Source organism: Dipodomys spectabilis, unplaced genomic scaffold (genome assembly GCF_019054845.1).
Source record: "Dipodomys spectabilis isolate Male_0828 unplaced genomic scaffold, ASM1905484v1 ptg000019l, whole genome shotgun sequence".
NCBI lineage: Eukaryota > Metazoa > Chordata > Mammalia > Rodentia > Heteromyidae > Dipodomys > Dipodomys spectabilis.
Window position 1 is genome coordinate 16,449,004 of NW_024870696.1, and position 21,947 is coordinate 16,470,950.

Here is a 21,947-nt window from a genome sequence, read left to right on the forward strand (position 1 = left end):
ATTATCTGATATGATACCTCCGGCTTTATACTTTTTGTTAACTAAAGGCTTTGGTGATCCCCTGTGAACTTTAAGAATATTTAACTTCATTGAAAAACAGCATCATTAAGAATTCAGTAGGAATCATATTGCATTTCTAAATTTCTTTAAGTAGTATAGATATTTAAATAATATTAATTCCTCCACACCATGTGATAGATGGCTTTCCATTTATATGAGTATTTTTAAAGTTTTTTGATAGTTCATAGCATGTAAATCTTTTATCCCTACGAATTTTTTTCAAAGTATTTTGATGCTATTACAAATAAGAATTAAAAAATGTAAGGAGATCATTGTTAGGATACAGAAATGCTACTAATTTTTGAAAGTTAATTTTGTATCCTTTAATGAATTCAGTTTTAGTTCTAACAGTATGATTTATTGAGTCTTTGAGGAATTTCTGTATATAGGATCATGTCTGCAAACACGCAATTTAACTTATTCTACCCAGTTAGATGTTGTTTTGCCTACCTACTTGTTCTGGTGAGGTCTTCAGTATTTTGGAGAATAGAAAGGCATCTTATTTCTAATCTTATAAAAATTAACTTTCCCCATTGATGTGTGCTTTTCATGAATGGCTTATTTTTCCTTTCCTTTCCTTTTTTGTCTTTTCTCTTCTTTTTTTCCTGGCCCTGGGGCTTGAACTCTGGTCTTCAGCCCTGTCTCTGACTTCTTTCGCTCAAGGCTACCACTCTACCATTTGAGTCACAGCACCACTTCTGGCTTTTTCTGAGTGGTTTATTGGAGATAAGAGTCTCACAGACTTTCCTGCCAAGGCTGACTTCAAACTGTTTTAATCAGATCTTAGCTTCCTGAGTAGCTAGGATTATGGGCATGAGCCACCTGTGCTTGGCTATGAATGACATTTTTTGGTGCACTTTGTAGTACATTCTTTCTCTATTAGTTCGTTGCAGGATTTGTTGTTTTTAATCATGAAAGGTTGTTAAATTTGTCAAATGTTTTTATGCCCTATTGATATAATCACATGACTTGTGCTCTTTATTCTGTTAGTGCAGTGTATCACATTTTCTGATTAGTGCAGTCTGTAATTTCTCTCAGTAATGTTCAGCACAGTTGTGTGAAAGTCTTGACCACTTTTCTTAAGTTTCATGCCCAATGTGGCTTCAACCTGCACGTCTCCTGGTCTCAGTCTCCTGAGTAGCTAGGATTATAGGTGTGAGTCACTGGTGCCTGGCAATAATGACTTCTTTGCCTCTTGCCAGTTTTTGTCTTAACATCTACTTTGTCTTATATTCATTTAGCAACTGCTACCCTTTCTGATTCTCATTTTGATAGAATGTCTTTTCTTATCTCCTCATTTCCAATGTGTGTATATATTTTTAAAGGAAAAGTTGTTGATTGTGTTTTTTAGTCATCTACCATTTCATATCTTTTTGTCAGTGAACTTGGTCTATTTATATTTAAAGTAATTACTAGTAAGGATTTCCTAATGTCATTTTGTTAATTTCAACTATTGTATAGATTCTGTCCCTTTTCTTTCCCTTGGTTGCTACTGTCTTGAAATTTTATGATTTTCTGTAGTAATATGCTCTTATTTCTTTTGCTTTTGTGTATCTAGTATATACTTTTGTTTTATGGTCACCATGAAATGTACATAAAATGTCTTGTAGTTATAACAGTCTGTTTTAAGCTGATAACTTAACTTTGAATGCATATAAAATTTGTGTATTCTACCCCACATTTTATGTGTTGATGTTATAGTTCATGTATTTTTATTGTGGATCTAACATAACTATAATTTTTATACATTTTTCTTTTAACCTCTGTGTCAGTGTTGTAACTGATTTTTTATACCATTACTCCTTGATTATATATTTTGATTAAATATTTGCCTATATCTTGAGTTTTGTGTTTTCATATGTATTTGAGTGGAACCTGAGATCTTTTAGATTTCTTTTTGTTTCTGTACAGTTACCAACTATCTTGCTGATGTCACTTTATCATTGTCTTAATGATTATTTTCTTTTCAATTTTTTTTTTCTGGTACCAGAGTTTAAACTCAGGATCTCACATTTGCTCAGCTTGCCTGCTTAGCTGGCCCTAAGGCTTGAGCCACACTTCCAATCTGGCCTTTTTCTCCTTGCTATTTTGGATATGAAATCTCATGGACAGTTTTGTTCAGGCTAGCTTAGAACCATGATCAGAGGATCATCTCAGCCTCCTGAGTATTGAAGATTACAGGCATAAGCTACCAGCACTTTGAAGACTATATAGTATAGTCTATATAGTAGGTTTTGGAGTCAGTGATGATAAAACCTCTAACCTATTTTTTTCATTTTCAATATGTTTTGACAATTCTGTATACAAAATTTCTATACAAAATTTAGGAGTCATTCCTAATTTCTCAAAGAAAGCTTGTAGTTACTTTTTCTTGATTCAATTAGACACAGCTTAACTTTGGGAGAACTGATGTCTTAAAATAGTCTTTCAAATCATAAAGACAGAATAATCAGCGCTTCTGTGTTCCTATAACAACTATTTGCATAATGTTACATTATATTAGAGATTATAAGTAATTTAGAGGTGATTAAAAGTATGCAGGTGACGTGCACAGACTCTATGCAAACATTGCATTGTTTTACATAAAAGCCTTGAACATCTGTGGATTTCGATATCTAGGGAGGAGGTGTTAGAACTAATCTCCCATGTGTTTAAAGCAATGATTTTATGTCTCTCATTTATTTGGGTTGTCTGTAACTCCTATCATTTGTATTCAGTTTCTGTATTGTCTTTTTATACCTTTTTATTATTTTCATCCCTAGGCATTTTATGTTTTTGTAAATGATATGGTTTTTAAAATTTTTATTGTTTCCATTATTAATTCATGGTTTGTATTAACACAACAGACTTGTACAAACATGGTACCCTGCTCAAGTTATTTCTCAACTTCACTCTTGAAAGTTTTCATTGATTAACTTCACGTGTAGTTATGTCATTTGCAAACAAAGCTTAATTTAATTATTTGTTCCCACATTTGGGTGATTCTTTTATTTATTTTGCCTTATTGCAAGTTATTAAGTTGAACTTAAGTAACAAGGAACAACTTCTTTTTTTTTTTTTATACTTACAGGAAAAGTAGTATACTGTCTCTGATTTTTTGCTATCATTTTGTTATAAATGACTATCAATTTCTTTCTGCTTCTAGTTTTCTATGCACTTTATTTTTAAAGGAAAATAAATAAAAGTCATCGTATTTTTTCTATATTAGTTGCAATGTTCTCACATAAATTTTCTTCTCTAATATTGTATTTGGCAAGTCTATGTATTCATTTTTAAAATATTGTATACGTTGTATTTCTGGAACAAGCTATATTGAGTTTTGATATCCTACCTTTGTATATATTACTAGTTTTGAGCTGATGAAATTTCACTAAATATTTTTGTGTCTGTGATCATGAAAGCTATTTGCCTATAATTTCTTTTGCTAGTTTTGCTCCCAGGATTATCATGGTCTGATAAAAACGAATTAGGGTGTATTCCTTTCTCATCTATTTTTGATAACATATTCATAGTATTCTTATTATTTATTTCTTACTGTTTGATAGACTTTACTTGTGAAGTTACATGGGATTTTTCTGAATTATGAACTCAATTTTGTCTAAAGAATACATTTTAAGATACTCTATTTTCTATTGTTAGTTTTGTTCAGTTGCATTTTTCTGTAAAGCTGTCTATTCCTTTTGAGTTGTTGAACATTTTGGCATTATGTTACTCACAGCTTTATTATTATTATTTATCATAATTGTTATTATCATTAATGTTTGTGGGATCTGAAAGTAATTTTTCATTTTGAATATTGATAAGAAACGATGGATTCTGTTTAATTTAGTTCAGGGCTCTCCTAATTTTAATTCATATATCTTACATGTTACATTTTTCAAATATATTTATTTTCAAGTTTATTTCAAATATACTTACAAATTTCTAACCTCTCAAATTATGTACAGAAAAGTGTGAAAATATTCAAGTATGATTGTAGATTATTTTTGTTTCTGGTTTTGTTTTATGTATTTGGAAGATTTGTTATTATTAGGTGCCTACATATTCAAAATTGTTTTGTCTTCTTCATGAAAAGTCCTTCCCATTCTCAATCTCTTCCCCCTCAACTTTTTTTGTAATACTTTGTCTTTGTCTCCAGTTTGATATTTGATTCATTTTCCCATGGCTTCAGATTATTTGATGGAGGCACTGAATTTGTCCTTTAGCAAAATTGGATCCAAGTGGTAGTCTATGCTATTGACTTCCATTAAAATTCAACAGGCCATGCACACTTAATACCTCTGTGGTCCTTTCCTATGCACCTTACTCTTCTTCCAAGAGTCAGGAGTGTTGTTTCTTATTCAATCATGCATTTCTTTCTGTTTCCATGCTCTGTCTGTAGACTTACACAGGGCCTATGCACATCGATTCTTTCCTGGTGGCTATATATCATTATACATGTGAATAAACATAAAATTGTGAATGCGGTCTAAAGATGAAGCAGTTAATAGAAATTTCTATTCTAAGACCTCACTGCAACTACTGACATTTGATTCAATGACCTCAATAGAATATGTGAACCAATGGGTTAGATAAAGCTACGGAGGAGTAAAACTACCTTTGTTCGGGTAATATGTGGCCACTTCCTGTACTGAGTGGAAGGCTTAAAGTGTTCATGAGGTCTCTTAAGTTCTCTTGCATGTATTTGTTTTTCATGCCACCAGGCTTCCCTCATCTGTCCTTCTAAGACCCTAGTGTGGATCTTCATTAATTGGAATCAATATAAGTTTTGGAGTAGCCATGGTTCCAGTTTTTCTGACCCATCTTTCAATCATCCATTCAGTAGGCCTGCATATTCAGGGGCAGGAAATAAGGGGTTTCTCTCTACTATGACTTCAGACTTCCTTATACATGCTGAAGAGAAGCCTGTAGAAAAACATTTGAGCACAGGTGAAAGCTCTCTTGAGTGTGAAGCATCCACCGAAACTTAATCAGCATGCCTGCTCACACTTGTGCTTCAAGATCCGTGTTACAGGGCTGGGTAGGTGGCTCAATGGTAGAGTGCTTGCCTCATACACATGAGGCCTTGGGTTTGATTCCACAATACCACATAGACAGAAAAAGCCAGAAGTGGCACTGTGGCTCCTGGTAGAGTGTTAGCCTTGAGCTGAAGAGCTGAGAGACAATGCCCACGCCCAGAGTTCAAGCCCCATGACCAAAAAGAAAATAAATAAATAAGATATGTGTTTCAATATCAACTATTTTCTTAACTTGTTTTTTTAAATAAGTTTTTTTTTTATTGTGAAAATACCATACAGAGGAGTTACAATTACACGAGCAAGGTAATGAGTACATTTCCTATCAAGCATTGTTGCCTCCTCCTTTGTTTTTCCCCTACCATCCCTGCCCTCCTAGCTCCAAGACTACACTCCCCACCCCCTCCCAGCCAAAGTTGTAATGTTCGTTTTTCAACACAGCATTTTGTACATCTTATTGTTGCAATTGGTCCACTTATATCCCTATTTAAACAATTTCTTTTTTTTTCCTTCCCCTTCCCAAATTATACCAACATCAAATACAGTGAAAACAGGGGTTATATCGTGGGGGAGGGACATACAAAGCAACAAAGAAATTACCTTATAAGTATGTTAGAAACAATAGCAAGAAAGAAAAAACCACTTGTGTCCTTATCTTGGGGTTCATTTCGCCTAACATCATCTTATCTGACCTTTTCTGCTTGTCTCAGACATATACTAGTTATTGCAAATAAGGGAAACCATGGGACCTATGTTTCTTTGGGCCTGGCTTACTTCACTTAATAGAATTTTTTCCAAGTTTTTTTTACAACAGCTTCCTCATTCTGCCGATGCTCTACCAGCAACTGTAAACACATCTATGTCTGTTCTGTCTTAGCAGGGACTTGTAAATTTGTGAGTGCTAGTTTATTAATCTTTCTTACTTGAATTTTAAGTTGGTACATTGTGTAGAAGGAGCAACCCATCTAGTGAACTTTGTAGTTCAGATATTAATTGTTGCAGTAGAATGTCTAGACTTTCTATATGGTTTTATCTTCCTATGTAGTTTTATTCCTATGTAGTTTTATCTAACCCATAGGTTCACATATTCTCTTGAGGTCATTGAGTAGAAATGCCAACAGCTGTCCTGTGGTCTTAGAAGTTTCAGTATCTGTTTCTATTAACGGCTTCATCTTTAGACTAGATTCACAATTTTATGTTTATGCACATGTGTAATGATTGTTAATTGAACATAATTTTATTTGATTTAAATACATACTGCGTTTATGTCCCTATGGAGTGTTTAAACATTATCATTAAGTTAGCCCTTAACAAAAAAGTTTATGAATCTGATATGTCTTGATCGATGTCAACCCTTTCAAGATTCTTACCCATGCTTACCTACCTACCTCTTCCTTCACTCTCCTTAATTTTGTAGGATGTGCATTGGACTCTTCTGTACAAGCCCACTCTTATACTCTTCATTCATCCACCTCTTTCCGCTTGACCCCACCCCACACCTTCAAGTACCCATTTCCTGGTGTTTTATTTTTTTAAACTTTGATTTTGACCTTCTAAGAAATTATACTATTTGACATCTCCTTTGAATCTAATGTATTTCAGTTTATACATTTGTAGAGTTTGTATAGGTAACAAATAATTGGGTTCTCTTTTTTATTGGCTTAACTCTGTCTACTGTATCCAACTTGTTTATTTTGTCATTCTTTGTCCCAAATTTTCAGATTCATTTAAAATTATTTATGATCCTTGTTTTGTCTTTTTATTTGTTATTTTACAGTAGCTACTTTTGTATTTATAGTAAACACTTTAAAATTATTGTATGTACCCTTTAGTAATATTGTGTCACTTGTCATAGTGGAAGCATCTTACAATATCACACTCTCATTTTCTATTTCCATCCTTGTGTTATTGTCATATAATTTAATACTGCATATGTTTTAAAATCTATGACACATCACTCTTATTTTACCTTTTAAATATTCCATTAGCTTTCGAAAATTAAAACTTCATAAAAGTTCTTTTTTTATTTACTTATTTATTTTTTTATTGTGAAAATACTTTACAGAGGGGTTACAATTACATGGGCAAGATAATGAGTACATTTCTTATCAAGCATTGCAGCCTCCTCCTTTGTTTCCCCTTCCCATCCCATCCTCACCCCATCCCCCCAATCCTCCCCGTCCCCTCCCCCCACCAAAGTTGTAAAGTTCATTTTCGACATAGCAACTTGTACATCTCATTGTTGCAAAGGGTCCACCTGTATCCCTATTTAAACGATTTGTTTTTCCCCTTCCCCTCCACAAATTATACCGACATCAAATACAGTGAAATCAGGGGTTATACTGTGGGGGAGGGACATACAAAGCAACAAAGAAATAGTCTTATAAATGTGTTAGAAACAATCACATGAATGAAAAAAACATTTGAATACATATTTTAGGGTTCATTTCCCTAACATCACCTTATCTGACCTTTTCTGCTCAGACATATACTAGATATTGCAAATAAGGGAAACCATGGGACCTATGTTTCTTTGGGCCTGGCTTACTTCACTTAATATAATTTTTTCCAAGCCTTTCCATTTCCTAACAAATACGGCAATGTCATTCTTTCTGATAAAAGTTTTGTGATATATTAACCCATATAGTTACCATTTCCATAGGTATTCTTTCCTATGTATAGGTGATCATCTCCAGCTGGTGTATCCTATCATTTCTGATTAAAAAACACCGTTATAAATTTAGCTCTGCTTCTTCAAGTACATTTTATCCCATACTCTTCAATTTTTCTGCAAGGACTACAATTACAATTATGACAATCTCAAATGAATTAGATTGCCGACTGGTACTGCTACTTCTTTTTGTTTTGTCTTTTTCTCCAAGCTTACCTTTAGTTTCAATTGCTATCTTCAAATGGACTAATCTTTTATTCTGTAGAATCTAATGTAATTTTAATTTCATCTAGTGTACTTCTCACAGATTGTACTTTGTCTCTAAAAATTCAATTTAGGTTTTTAAATGTTTTTCTTGTTTTTAACATCTGTAAATTCCCTCTAACTACTTGAACAAATGAATATAATTATAATAACTTTCAATGTCCTTGCTTATTAATTCTATTTTGTATCATTTATATATCTTTTCTATTGGCTGAGTTTTTGCTTATTAATTCTATTTTTGTATCATTTATATATTTTTCCATTGGCTGAGTTTACTTTCACAATGGGTTTCCATTTTTGACTTTTGCTTATATGACAGCCATTTTGCTTTTTGTCTTTACTACAATGCTGGATATTTTCATACTCTTACAAGGATTTGGGGAGTTTGTTCTGGTACACAGGTATGTGAAACAATTTGATCCTTTTGAGTCTAGTTTTTGAATTTTGTCAGGGAGAACTAGAGATTCTTTAATCAAGACACAGTTTTTCTGCACTATAATGGTAATATTCTTGTGAATGATAAACTCTGGATAGTGAGAAGATGAACCACTTCTGGCCATATGTGAATCTTCTGTTTCTTTCCAGTTTCTCCTTCTCAAGGATTTGGGAAGTTTTTCATATATGTTCTCTGATCAGAACTCAGATGAGGCCTTGAGATGAACTCTGCAGTTCTATGGTTTCTCTTTTAGTGAAGATTTCTCCTCTCCAGTACTTTGGCATTTGAACATGGGTTACACTGGCTTCTGCGGTCTCATATTTATATTGACTCCAAAGAATTGCTAATCTCTGTCTTGGTTTCCGCTTCCTGTGAGCTAGATCTCTCAAGAAAATTCTTCCTTCATTTGTTTTCCCTTTCTCATGGATTGATTATTGTACTTCTTGATATTTTTTAAGTCTTGAAACTGTGGTTTTATATTATTTGTGCAATGTTTTTGGTGTTGCAAATAAGAAGGCAAATCCAGTTTCTGTTATTCATTTGGACATAATTGGATATATATTTCTGTATAATTTCAACTACATAGGAAAGCTTAAAAAGTCATGTTATTCTCATACATATTTTTACTATTTTTTCCACCAGGTGCTTATAATTGACCTATTCATTTGTTTCTATTTCTTCTGTTTTTGTTTTGTTTTTATCAGTCGTGGGGCTTGAACTCTGGGCTTGGGCGCTATCCCTCAGCTCTTCAGTCAAGGTGAGCACTCTACTGCTTGAGCCACAGCACCACTTCCTCTTCTGTTTTTCTGGCTCTATTCCTCTCTGTTTCTGTCTGCCTTTGTTAGCCACCCCTCCCCCCGCCTCTCACTCACTTGCTCTCTGTATATTTATGTGTTTATGTACATAGATTTTTTTCGGGGGGAGAAAAATTTTGTAAGATGTAGATGCTATGCCAATTTTATCTGTAACTGTATCAGTGTATATATTCTAAGGATAGGGGTATTCTCTTGTATAACTTGATTAGAGTTATAAAAATCAGAACATTTGATATTAATACAATTCTGTCATATTATCTTTTTATCAGTTGGCCTAATAAATTCCTGTATAGCTATTGATTGTTCCCAGTCTAAGATCAAATCCAGGATCCTGCATTACATTTAGTTGTCATATCTCTTCAGTGTCTAATTTAGAACAGCACTTCAGTCTTTCTTTATGCTTCTTGACCTTGAATTTTTGAAGATTTCTAGTCAGCTGCTTTGTAGAATGTTCCACGGTTTTGATTTGTCTGATATTTCCTCATGATTAGATTCAGGATATGCACTTTTGGCGAGAATACTACTGAAGTGATGGGGTATTCTTCTCGGTGAATCTTATTAGAAAGCACATAATGGTAGTCTACTTCAGATGCTCTGTTAGTTTTAGTGGCACAGAGGAAAGTTTTTACAGGATTCTCCACTTTAAAATGTTATTCTTTATAATGACTAAATAGTTTTTGTCAAACATTTTAAGACTATAAAATTATGCAGTTCCTTAAAAAAAAGAATACACAACTCATCAAATTTTAATTTACTGTTTAAGTATCAAAAGTTGATTCACTAATTCACTGCTCTTTCTCTGTTAATTAGACCTTCACTATGAGGAATTAATAATGTTTCCTGATCCCTTGTATTAGTGAATTTTCTACTATTATAAAGAAATACCTACTAGGTTCCAGTGGCTACAGCTTGTAATCTTTGTTACTGATTAGGATGAGCTCTGAGTGCTGCAGATCAGATCTAGCCAGGGCAGAAAAATCCCATGAGAGATCTTTAAAGTCCCCAACAATTAATGCCTTTAGATCTATGTGCGATTTTAGGAAAAGTAGTGTTTCTTGGATGAATTCGGATGCTCCGTTATTTGGTGAATAGATACTTAGAATTGTAATATCTTCCTGAAGGAGAGACTACCAGAGATCTTTATCTCCATTAACCAACAAAAACCAGAAGTAAAGGTCTGACTCAAATGTTAGAGCACCAGCCTTGAGCCAAAAATCCAAGGGCCAACACCTAGGCCTTGAGTTCAATCCTAGTACTGGCACATACAAAAATGAAAAAAAATTAGAAATAAGTAATGTTTATTTTTGCTCACAGTTTCAGAGTTTCCATTCATGATTGATTGGCCTAATTGCTTTGGTCCCATGTGGGCAGCCTCACAGTGGAGGAAAGATTTTCTTTGCTATCAAAATTATAAATTGAAGAATTAATACATTAATTTGCTGTAAATTATTTATAAATTAAGATTTTGATTTTAATCTGAGAGCAATCTCTAAGACTTCTCACAATAATATAGTAAGAGTTTTCAAAATAACATAGTAAAATGAAAAAAATGATAAGTGATTATATCAGGTATTAGGAAGTGTGTGTGAATAAAATGGATATTTTTATTCTTTTCTAATTTTATGCGTTTTGTTTCCTTCACATAAAAGAAATGTGACTTCCAGTAAAAATGTTAAATATGAGGAATAGGTATCTTTACTTTATTTATAATCTATGCAAAATGTTTTCTTTCTTAATATATGTTTGCATTGTAAACATACCGTAGACAGGGGTTAGTTACATGAGTAAGGTAATGAGTACCTTTCCTATGGAGCATTGTTACCTCCTCCTTTGTTTTTCCCCTATCGTCCCTTCCCTCCCCACCTCCCCAACTCCTACTATGTGATTTTTTTTTGTTTCTTTTGTATGTTCTTCCCCCATGGTATAATCCCTGATTTAATTGTATTTGAGTCTAGTGCTCTGCATCTTGTATATACATTTTTCTAATTTGGGGAGGGGAAGGGAAATAACAAAATGCTGAAATAAGGATACAGGTTGACCCATTGTAGCAATGAGAGGTACAAGACACTATGTTGAAAATGTTTTCTTTTTAAATAAAGACAAGCAAACAGAAAACCTGAAAGAATCCACAGTCAACTACAACTACTTCTCTAAAATAAATGTGTCATATACATTCCCTGATCAACAGCTTACCTCAACTATCTTATAAGTGTGTGAATCACATTGATTTTTAAGTGTTATAGTTACATTACAATAGTAAAATACACCACTGCACTATATTATAATGGATATTCCTATTTACACATCACTGTATCCATTTTATTAACATTTTTGATGGTACACTTACATGTCTTTGTTGATGAGAGATACAGTTCATTCATTCTTTGTCTTTGTCTCTCTCTCTCTCTTTCTCAATACATCTTTCATTTTTCACAGGTTCTGATATTTGAATTAATCTGTTTTCAGAAAGTTGAAGGCTACCAATTACCTTGTTTGCTTAAAGAGGTTTGTAAATTTGGATTTCACTTATGTCTCATTGCATCCATTAATGAAACCACTGGTTATTTCCTCTCATCAAAACCTTAGGGACAATTTTTCTTAACTTTACCATAGTAATAGCATAAGTAGATAAAATCTCGTAATTTTTAATAAGAATTGAATGAGAAAATGTTTTGTAAGTGCAAAGTACTAAATAAATGGTACTTACTCTATTTTTTATGGAGATATACCTGGTACTTCTTTTGTGTGTTTAATCTAAATTTTTAGTTAACAATAATTGGCAGTAAGCATTTTTTTTGGTATTTTGTGGAAGAAATTCTAAATGTGGGTAAAGAACTACAAGTATTATTTTAAGATTCTTATTGGATAATGTCACAAGTGTTTATAAACTTGTACTGTCTTCAATATGCAGTGAAATGGGGTCTGTTTTTACTTGCATGACACACTCTATTCCTCAGCTGTAGAAGCCTTCACTCTCTTAGAAGAATATTTTCATAGAATTGTACTGAACTCAGCATCCCAGTGTCATTTCTTTATCTTGAATGAGATTAGCCAGAGGTTGAAATGAGGTAGGGATTTATACAAGTCAATATCTATACAGCCTTGAAGAAAGGCAAAGTTCATAGGAGATGAGAAGGTCAGAGAGGAGGAAGAATGGGTGGAATGAATTACTTCTAGTTGAAAGGGAATCATGCAACAGGCCTGTGTGAAGTATATCCTACCCTGTAACTCTGATACTTCCAATACTATGATAGATTATTTTATCCACATATATCCAAGATCAAAATATATATGTGTGTGTGTGTGTGTGTGTGTGTGTGTGTGTGTGTGTGTATATATACCCAAGGTCACAATCAATTGTACAGTAAGTTTCTAGTTTAGGAAGTTGTGCTGTGGCTGAAGTAGAGAGTTAGTAGAGTATTAGCCTTGAGCAAAAGAAGCTCAGGGATTGCAGCCAGGCTCTGAGTTCAAGCCCCATAACTGGCACACTCACTCACACACACACACACAATCAGATTTAGGACTTTGAGACCCTGAAGCCCATTTCTTAGCACTGCACACACTTAGCCCTCACAATGAAGAGGGAGCCTGATGCTGCTTCATGCCTCACGTGTTGGTCCAGAGGCAGATGTTGGCAGCAGTTGCACTTATGAATGAAGCAGTCTTCCTAACGTCCATCTGAACTCCAAGTTTAGTATCTTTTGTGTCGCAACGTGAGGGAAAATCTACAGAACTTTAAATAAGGTTTGGAAAAGAGAGGTAGCAAGCTTTTTGTATCCCACAAAACAACTTTAGACTTCAAAATTCATATTTTACTGGAAGGGAATGGAGGGATTCAGGTGTTTTAAAAATCCTCAGGAAAGCAAAGGTTGACCTTGTTTTTTCATTTGATATGGTAAGTTGAATATAAAGCTAATCTCTTTATATTAAATCATTTTGACATAGCTATGAAGCATTGCTTCCTTTAGGAAAACACATACTGAAATTTGAGGTCTTGCATACAAATCCTAATAAAAACTTCTTAGCATCCCAACATTCTCTTCAAAGAAGCATTTTGTCGATGTCAATACACTGTCTGCAGTGCATTTGAGTTTTTGTGGAATTCTCTGTGAGCATTTCATTTAATGACTAATGAATTCCTGTTATCGTAGCCAGTTCCAGGAGAACATGCATGTAAGGAGGCAGTACTGCCTCCCACAGTGGAGGCAGCAAAGGGAGCTGGTGGAGGCTCATGACCTCCTGTCTCCCCATGCAGCACCAGGGCAGAACTGAGGCAGAGAGCAACTCACTAACCACTGCTTCACATGCTGTGTCCTCTGATGTTTGGTTAATCACATGACCATGTCATGACTTGGGGTTGACTCCTTAAGTAGTTCCCCTCCCTCTTCCTGTCTCCCTCTTCTTTCTTTCCTCCTTCCTCTTTCCTTCCCTCTCTCCGCTTCTCTTTCTCTCCTCTTTCTTTCATATGCTACTTTGATTATATTTATTTGTTATGATACTGATCTAGAATCCATGACCAAAGAGATCAGAAGCAGAAAATTCTTTTCCAGATTCTTTTTTTTTTCAGAAAGAGAATGAGTTATAACTACCATTCACTCATTCATTTATTTAGTATTGTGTGCTATTTATTGAAGGCTAGGTATATGGCAATAAAATAAAAAGAAAGAGAAAAATATGTACATGTCCACAGAACTTTCATTCTTGGTAGGAAACACTGAAGATACAGGAACAGATTTCAGTGGAATTTTTAGAAGGATTCTATAAAGAAAGCACACAGTATCACAGAAAAGTAATATTTAGCAGGTATTGGACTATCATACAAGTTTATGCAGCTAGAAATAGGAGCACATCAGCATTTTATCAATATTTATACATCATCTCATTCAAAGGGCTACATCCTCTAGTGGGTCAAAAGCATACAAAACAATGGATCAAGAACACACTTTCTGTATTTCAGAACTTCTTTCTTAGGTTCAGTCCAGGTGGCCATGACTGTATTCTTAGCTACTCAGAAGGCTAAGATCTGAGGATTGAAGTTCAAAGACAGCTTGGTCAGGAAAGCCTTGGAGAATCTGATCTCCAGTTAACCACAAAAAGCCAAAAGTGGAGCTGTAGTGCCAGTGGCAGAGTACTAACCTGGACCAAAAAGGCTCAGGGACAGCACTGACCCTGAGTGTAAGCCCAGGGATTCACATCAAAACCAAACAAAACCCCTGAACTTCTTTTTTCTCTCCCTTCCCAAGTTTACTTATAGCAAATCCCCTAGATTACTGAGTCTGGCCTCAGATTCCTCACTTCCACAAAGGCCTATGGCCTTGAACCTTTCTTCTTTTACATAGGCCTACTCACTGTGGCCTGACCCTTACCGCCAGAATTCTTTGACATGGCTCTCAGATTTTTCTCCATAGAAACTGACATCTTCCTTCTGTCTTCCAGTGATAGCATCTTATGAACATCTGTGCATAGAATGAATGGGAGTTCTTTCTTATATCAAAGCAAAAGGAATTCCCTTTGATATGAATCTAGAGCTAAGAAGGAATATGTATCTGAAGCACTCTTCTTCCTTTCCCTTTTTCTTCCCAAACTCCTACTTTCTCCTTTCCCAAGGTGAACCCTCTTGAGGCCCTATACCTTCAGGTCTCACATGTGTCAAAACTACCCTTCCTGTCTCTTTCTCAGTCAAAAGTTCTCTTCCCTTGGCCTCTGTGGAGGACATTTCCCTGAAAAAGAAAGGAAAATAATCTGATTGAAGTAATTGACTTTGATGTCCTAATAGGTACATCAGAGCCCTCCTGGGAACGTCTGAATTTTCAAAAGAGAGAGGAAACTTGTTCATCTTCATGATAGTTTTATCTTAAGAAATTCATGAAAAGCCACAAGTGTATTTGAAAAAGAAGTCAGGTAACTTGGGAAAATTATTGCCTGTTTCCTTTTATAAGGGGTACTTCATTGGAATTGTTTCGTGTGTGTGTGTGTGTGTGTGTGTGTGCGCGCGCGCGCGCGCGAACCTGTCTTTTGTTCCTTCAAAACCTTTTAAGTGTTCTGAATTGGTGTCTCATCATGGTTATTTTCAAACATCCATTTTGAGATGCCCTTCTTGCAGCTGAGCCATTTTGGAGTGACATTTCCCATCAGGTGTGCAGATACCTCTGACCTCCTTCCCTGATTTTTCCCCCATCAGTGCTGTGAGGGCCAGACCACTCTCTGATTGTGGGGTAGAAAGATTTCCCAGCCAATAGGCAGCTCTTTTGCACTCAGCATACTCTTCTGCTGAAAACCCTTATTTTCAAGGGCCACTTGAGGGGCAGGGAATATACGGACAAAAGTGTAGCTCAGCAAATCAGAAGCCCTATTATTTGGCAGAGAATGGTTTCCCATGTCTTTTGGAATCAGGGCAAAATATAACCGTCTAGAAGGGCCTGGTATGCCTGAAGTAACTTTTGTGGTTCATTATTTTACTATGTCACAAAGACATTTTGAAAATAAATTCAAGCAGATAGAAAGTGTAGACACTTTCAAATTACTTTGAATTCTTTGGTTTCATGCCAGACTGATTTATGTCATTAGGGAAAGTTACTTTCATCTACATACCATCCAGCCTTAGGAGATAAGAGACTGATTTAGTGATCTTAATTTAGGAGTGTCCTGAATTTTTAGGAATTTATTGTTTGATATTTGTATGCCCATAGGTGACATTTAGATTCATTCAGGTTATAAGTCTTTCATGAGTTATGCCTCAAGTTGAGTTGGAAGCACAATTTTGGAACAGTAGTGTAGCCATCTTGGACATCAAGCCCAGAGGTGACAGATTGGAAAATTACGTTCAGCACAATCCCCAGTTGAAGATCTCTCGTAACTTCCTCTTTCTTATTTTCTCTGCCTCCAACCCCTTGACTTCCTATTCAGGATCCTAAACCAATGAGTCTTGACCCCTCTCTATTTTCTTTCTAGTACCCTCAGTAGAGGCATTGTTGCTTTATATTTATCTCCCAAAAGGAAATTCTGGAGAGTGGGGTAATTTTCATATATGGTAACATTACCTGTACTTGGTAGATGAGATTTCATTGTACTAAAAGTTTCACAATGTGTGATAGTCATCAGTGAAGATGTTTCTCCTTTTCCCTATGTGAAAAAACACAGCTATTGATGAATATCATGTGTTGAACTTTTGTCTCCCTATCTCAGCATTGTAATGATTTCCCTGCCTTTGCTCATTTTATTTATCTTCACTCCTCATTTGCATTAGTGTCTATTGTTTCTTTCTCCTATACCTTCTGGTCTGAGATATGCACTCATGTTTTTGTCTGCCTATCGGAATCAGTCTCTGAAAGTTCAGAATCAGTTTCTTATCTTCCTTGGAACTTTTCTCAACCACAGTGCACTAAGCCAGCTCTGGATACGGTGAATCCTCTTCTATTTAGTGTATGCAAATTCAGTCACATTATTTTGTTTTAAAATTTCTTATGCATGCTTACCCTTCTCACCAAGTTCCTAGAGAGCAGAGTTATATCTTCTATTTCTTCATATTTTCTTTTCTTTTCAATTTCTCTTTCCTTCTGCTCTAGCCAAGTATGATGTGGCAGAAACTGCTCTGTGTTCACCACCATCTACTTCTTTATTCTCCTAGGCACATAATGAGGCCCTTCTTGTACATGAGGTGTTGGAAAGAAGTTCTAGTTGAATAAGTGTACATGAATATGTTATACATCCTATCTAGGCCAATTTATCCTTATTCTTTCTTTTTACCATCCACCAAGTAAAGGGGAAAGAATCCAAAGATTCAGAGAAGAACCATACTCAAGTCCAAAGTTCCTTAAATGACTGAGCTGAAAGCCACCTGCTCAAAGAGAATGGTAAACATCAGCATTGTACTATGTATGAACAAAAGTAAACCCTTTTAGCCATTGAGATACTTTATAGCAGGCCAGCTTCACCAACAAACAACCCATTATGCTTTCTCATCTACATGACTTTATTTACATTGTTTCCTCTGACTTGAATGAGTTTCTTCTTCACAGGTTCAAATTTTCCACCTCATTTGATATCAATCGATTCCTGCCTTCTCTGTGAACAGTTTTCCAGTTTCCCCAATCCAGAAAGACGTTTCCTTCTCCCCGAAATTTAAAACCGCAGGCACTGTTTTTACCACACACACAATCGGCAATTATTGCTCTACTGCACTTGTTTTTACTTAGTACCTCTTCCATCTTCAGTGGTAAACTTTAAGATCTTGCAAGTTGGTGTTCTGTCTTGTGCTTAACAGTGTGAGGAATGTTATCAATACTTAGGGAATAACTGTAAAATAAACAGAATGACTTTGTTTACCTTTTTAATTCACATTCTTTCCTCCAGATTCAACGGACATTTTAGCATTTAATCCTTCTGTGGATGAGTTTTATGTTTGTTTTTGTTTCTACTCCTCAGAAATGCTCATGAGTGAAAATTATTCCTTCTTAATACTCTTCTTTCTCCACATTTGCTTTAGTGCTTAATACATGTTAGTGGAATAAATGGGACTATTTTTCCTCTGAATTTAGAGAAGAATGTACATAAACCCTCCTAAACCTGTTTCCAGGAAAATCAAAACACTGTATCAGATTTCTTTGTTTTCTTTCTTTTCTTTGGCGTAATCACATTGGGCTGACAGACTGCTGTGAATGAGGTTAATCATTACTGAATCGACTTCTTTAAACATTTTTTTCTATCAAAAGAAAAGATCTTTCAGTCTGCTTATGCAGTGTGATCATTGCTTCTGGTGGTTTTATCTTTGAGTTCATATTCTTCATACATATGGTATTGTTCAAAATACTGGGGTAATCTGATGAGGCTTTTCCTACAAGGAATTCATTTGAAGGAAAGCCGCTGGGGCAAAGGCCCTGTCAAGTAATCCAGGTTATCCAACTCCACTCTTCTCCCCTTCTCAACCTTGAAACCCATTTGGTGATCAATAGTAACCATAAAGAGGAGGTGTGTGGCCAGTTTTTTCAGGAGACCTGACCTGAGCATAATACACAGCAGTCCGCTTCTTTCCACGCTATTCCGTCCCTAGGAAACGAGGGTCAATGTATTTCTCACTTGGTGTTTGGTGTCTCATTAGGGACAACATGCCATATAGTAACCACTCAGATCATTTTTGACTACTGGATAGGTAACAGGCAAAAATTCCCACTATACTCTTGAGTCAGTATTAAGAAAATGGCTCAGAGCTCTAACCAATCCTAGTTAACTGGCTGGGGTCAAGACATGGGACTCGTTGTTAAGCATCATTTGCTTAGAACCCAAAGGTTCTCTCAGTCCTTAAAGATGATTGAAGTTCAGGGCCTAAAAATTCCTAAGCAGTATGAAGAGAAAGCTCCTTTCAGTGAAGAAGAGAGCAAGGAGTTAATTCAGAGGCATGGCAATAGGTGATGTCAAGGAACATGGGAGACAGAGACATTTATGGCGGAAGATGAAGCAGTGATAGCACCACAAAATGTTCAAGAACTTGGGGCAAGGATACACCAATGTGCGTCCAATGTGTAGATTAATTAGGGCTTTAATTTAGAAGCTGCCAGTACTTTTCTATTCTCATTCCCTAAGTATTTAAGACAACCAATGGATTAATGAGGGCAAAGAGTTGATTTGCTGTATGTCTGCATTGTGGGTAATACCAAGCTGGGAACACGGGGAATATATATACTGGCCATGAAATTGATACCAGTGCTTAGTTTGTTCTATTTTTCTTTTGTTTGCATTGAGACTTATTTTCATAACTACATATATTCAGTGATTTTTGCATTCAGTAATTGTGTATCAAATGCCTAACTCTTTCCTGAGAGCCAGAGATACAGACAAAGTTTACAACTTTATGGAACTTACAGTCTTGTGAGAGGAGTATAGATATATAAGTCACTTATCTGTGGATATAAAGATAGACACTAAACCTTGTTCATTTGTCATCTATTAATTATTAACACATCTGTCGGTCATGTATAATCTATCTTAGTCATTTTTTTGTTGCTGAAACAATAATTTAAAACATGCAAGATTAATTTTTGGTGCATGGTTTCAGTCTGTGGTCAGCTAGCTCCCTTGTTTCTGGGCTGTGGTGATCTGAGTATCATGGAGAGAAGGATGTGTTGGAGCAGAAATGCTTTGCTCATGGCAGACAGAGATAGGAAGGGTGACTAGACACGATACAATCTCTAAGGATATGCCTTCAGTCACCTATGCCCTTCAAATAGGCTCACCTAACAATGTTTCTATCACCTCCCCATAATTCCATCAAACATAAATCCCTGAGTAGATTCATTCATTGATTAGGTCAGAGCCCTCATCATCTCTCAATGAGTGGGTCTTTCAGCTGGGGACCAAGCCTTTAACACATGAGACTTTTAGGGATATAATTTATATCTAAACCATAACACTATCTTTTGTTCACATGTGAAATGTAAGCACAGTGCTAAGTGAAGTGAGGGAGAGAATCATGAAAACTTCTAAAGGGAGAGCATTCTACAGAAAAGAAATACCTAGTCCTTAAGGTACTTACTGTGTAGAGAAAGGAGGCCAGTATAACCCCAATGTCTAATAGCAAGAAGTAGAGTTACAAATGAGATCAAACTGTTAGTCAGAAGCCAGTTTACTGAAGGCTTTTATGATTTGATGGGGCCCAGGATTTGTAGTAGCCTGTAACAGAAGACTTTGGGTGGCTTTGAGCAAGGAGTAGACTTAATTTGCTTTCCTTCTCAAAAGAAATGTTCTAGATGTAGCATGCCATACAAATAAAAGTACATAAGAGCACAAAAAAGTATTCTACTGTGGTCAAGTGAGAATGGAGGGGCTTGGAATGCGATGTGGCTGTGGTGTGGCCATTCCCCTAAATTAACCTGATCGTTTTCCCTGTGGAAAGATGATATTCCATTTTCCCAGTCTGAATAGCTGACTCCATAATACCATTTGAAATTAGAGAATCTTCACCTTGCTTTGGAAATTCTGATCATGTTATTCTTACCTAGTAAGAGTTGGCCCTGGATACTATGAGTGGACAGAAAATCAGAGTAGGGGGAATTTGAAACAGAAACAGAAACGTACAAAGACAATGGGATGTGGTGTCTGATGTCATCATGATCCCTGAAAATGCTGAAGGCAACTGTCTTGTCTCCTTGCCTGCATCCCATTTGCTTCTTATCCCATTGGCATCCATTCCTTCTTCTCCAGTTGAACCTGCTTTGTCCAGGTTATCACTGGTCTCTAGATGGACATGCACATTTGTATATCAGTTATCATTTTTTTTTTCTGTAGCATGAGGTACCAAGGCATCTCATGGCTTCCAGAAAATCAAAACCCTGTTGTTTTACCTTCTACCCCCTGACAGTTCTCTACCTCCTTTGCAAGTTAGTCCTCTCTTTGCATTTCCAATATTTGCATATCCCTGGGGCTTTAATCTCTGCCTTTTACTTCTCACTCTTTCTACTACACTTGGGCTATTATTTAGAGCAAGGGATTAAAGGATGATGCATCTATATGGCCGACTTGCCCCATCCAGTATTATCTATACTCCTAACATTGCAGTTAAGCCTATGACTGCTACACTAGTTGCCAGCCGGCTATTGCTTGTAGGTAACCCATAGTCACCTCACCCTGAATGCTTTCTAAATTAACTCTGCCACCTTCTCCAAGCTCAATATGCTTTTCTTTATTCATTCTGCATGTCAGTTTGTGGAGCTACCTGCTTTTTGTCCATCTTTCCACCTACTGCCACTCACTTACCCAATCTGATAATCTTTTATTTTTTGTCAGTCATGGGGCCTGACCTCTGGGCCTGGGTGCTCTCTCTCAGGTCTTCAGCTCAAGGCTAGTGCTCTACCACTTGAGCCACAGGGTCATTTCTGGCTTTTTCTGCTTATGTGGTGCTGAGGAATCGAACTCAGGGCCTCATGCATGCAAGGCAAGTGCTCTTCCACTGATCCACCTTCCCAGCCCTCCTCTATATATTTTAATCTAGTCCTTCTCCTTCATCCCTTCTAGTATTGTCCCAGTTAAAACTACCATCATTTCATTCCTGGATTCTGAATTACTCTCTGAGCCTGCCATCTGTGGTTTTAGGTAACCTTCAGGCTGATTATGTCTCTTCTTTGTTGTACACTGTCCCAAGAGTCCTTGTCCCATGAAATGTACTGTCCGGCTCCTCAGAGGACAGGCAGGGCTGCTCATCCTCTGGCCCTGCTCCCTTCTAGCATGAATCCCTAATCCCTGTAACCTGTCTTCCACTCTACTGCCTTCAAGTCATTTTCCTCTGGTAAGACCTTTTTATTCTCCATTATATCAGATTTTAGTTCTATGCACATGCCTAAGAAGCCCTTTGTCCTTCTTTCTGCCTCTTTAATTCTGCAGCTTTAGGATTTGGCTCAATGACACACATCCTCTGCAAAGCCTTCTTTGGTATCCCCAGAGTCAGTTGCATGCCCTTCCTTCATGTTTCTGGTGCCTTAATAGCATCTCATATTCATCATCAGACCATGCCACCTACAATCATATGCTATCTGTCTGTTTCTTCTTTCTCAGCCTGTATTTTCTCATGGGCAAAATGAAAACGAAAATACTTATTTTAGAAGGATGATGGAGGGTTAAATTAGGTAAGCCAAGTGATGATGTCACCATGGTGACTAGTACATAAAATCATCCATTCATCAATAATTATACTGATA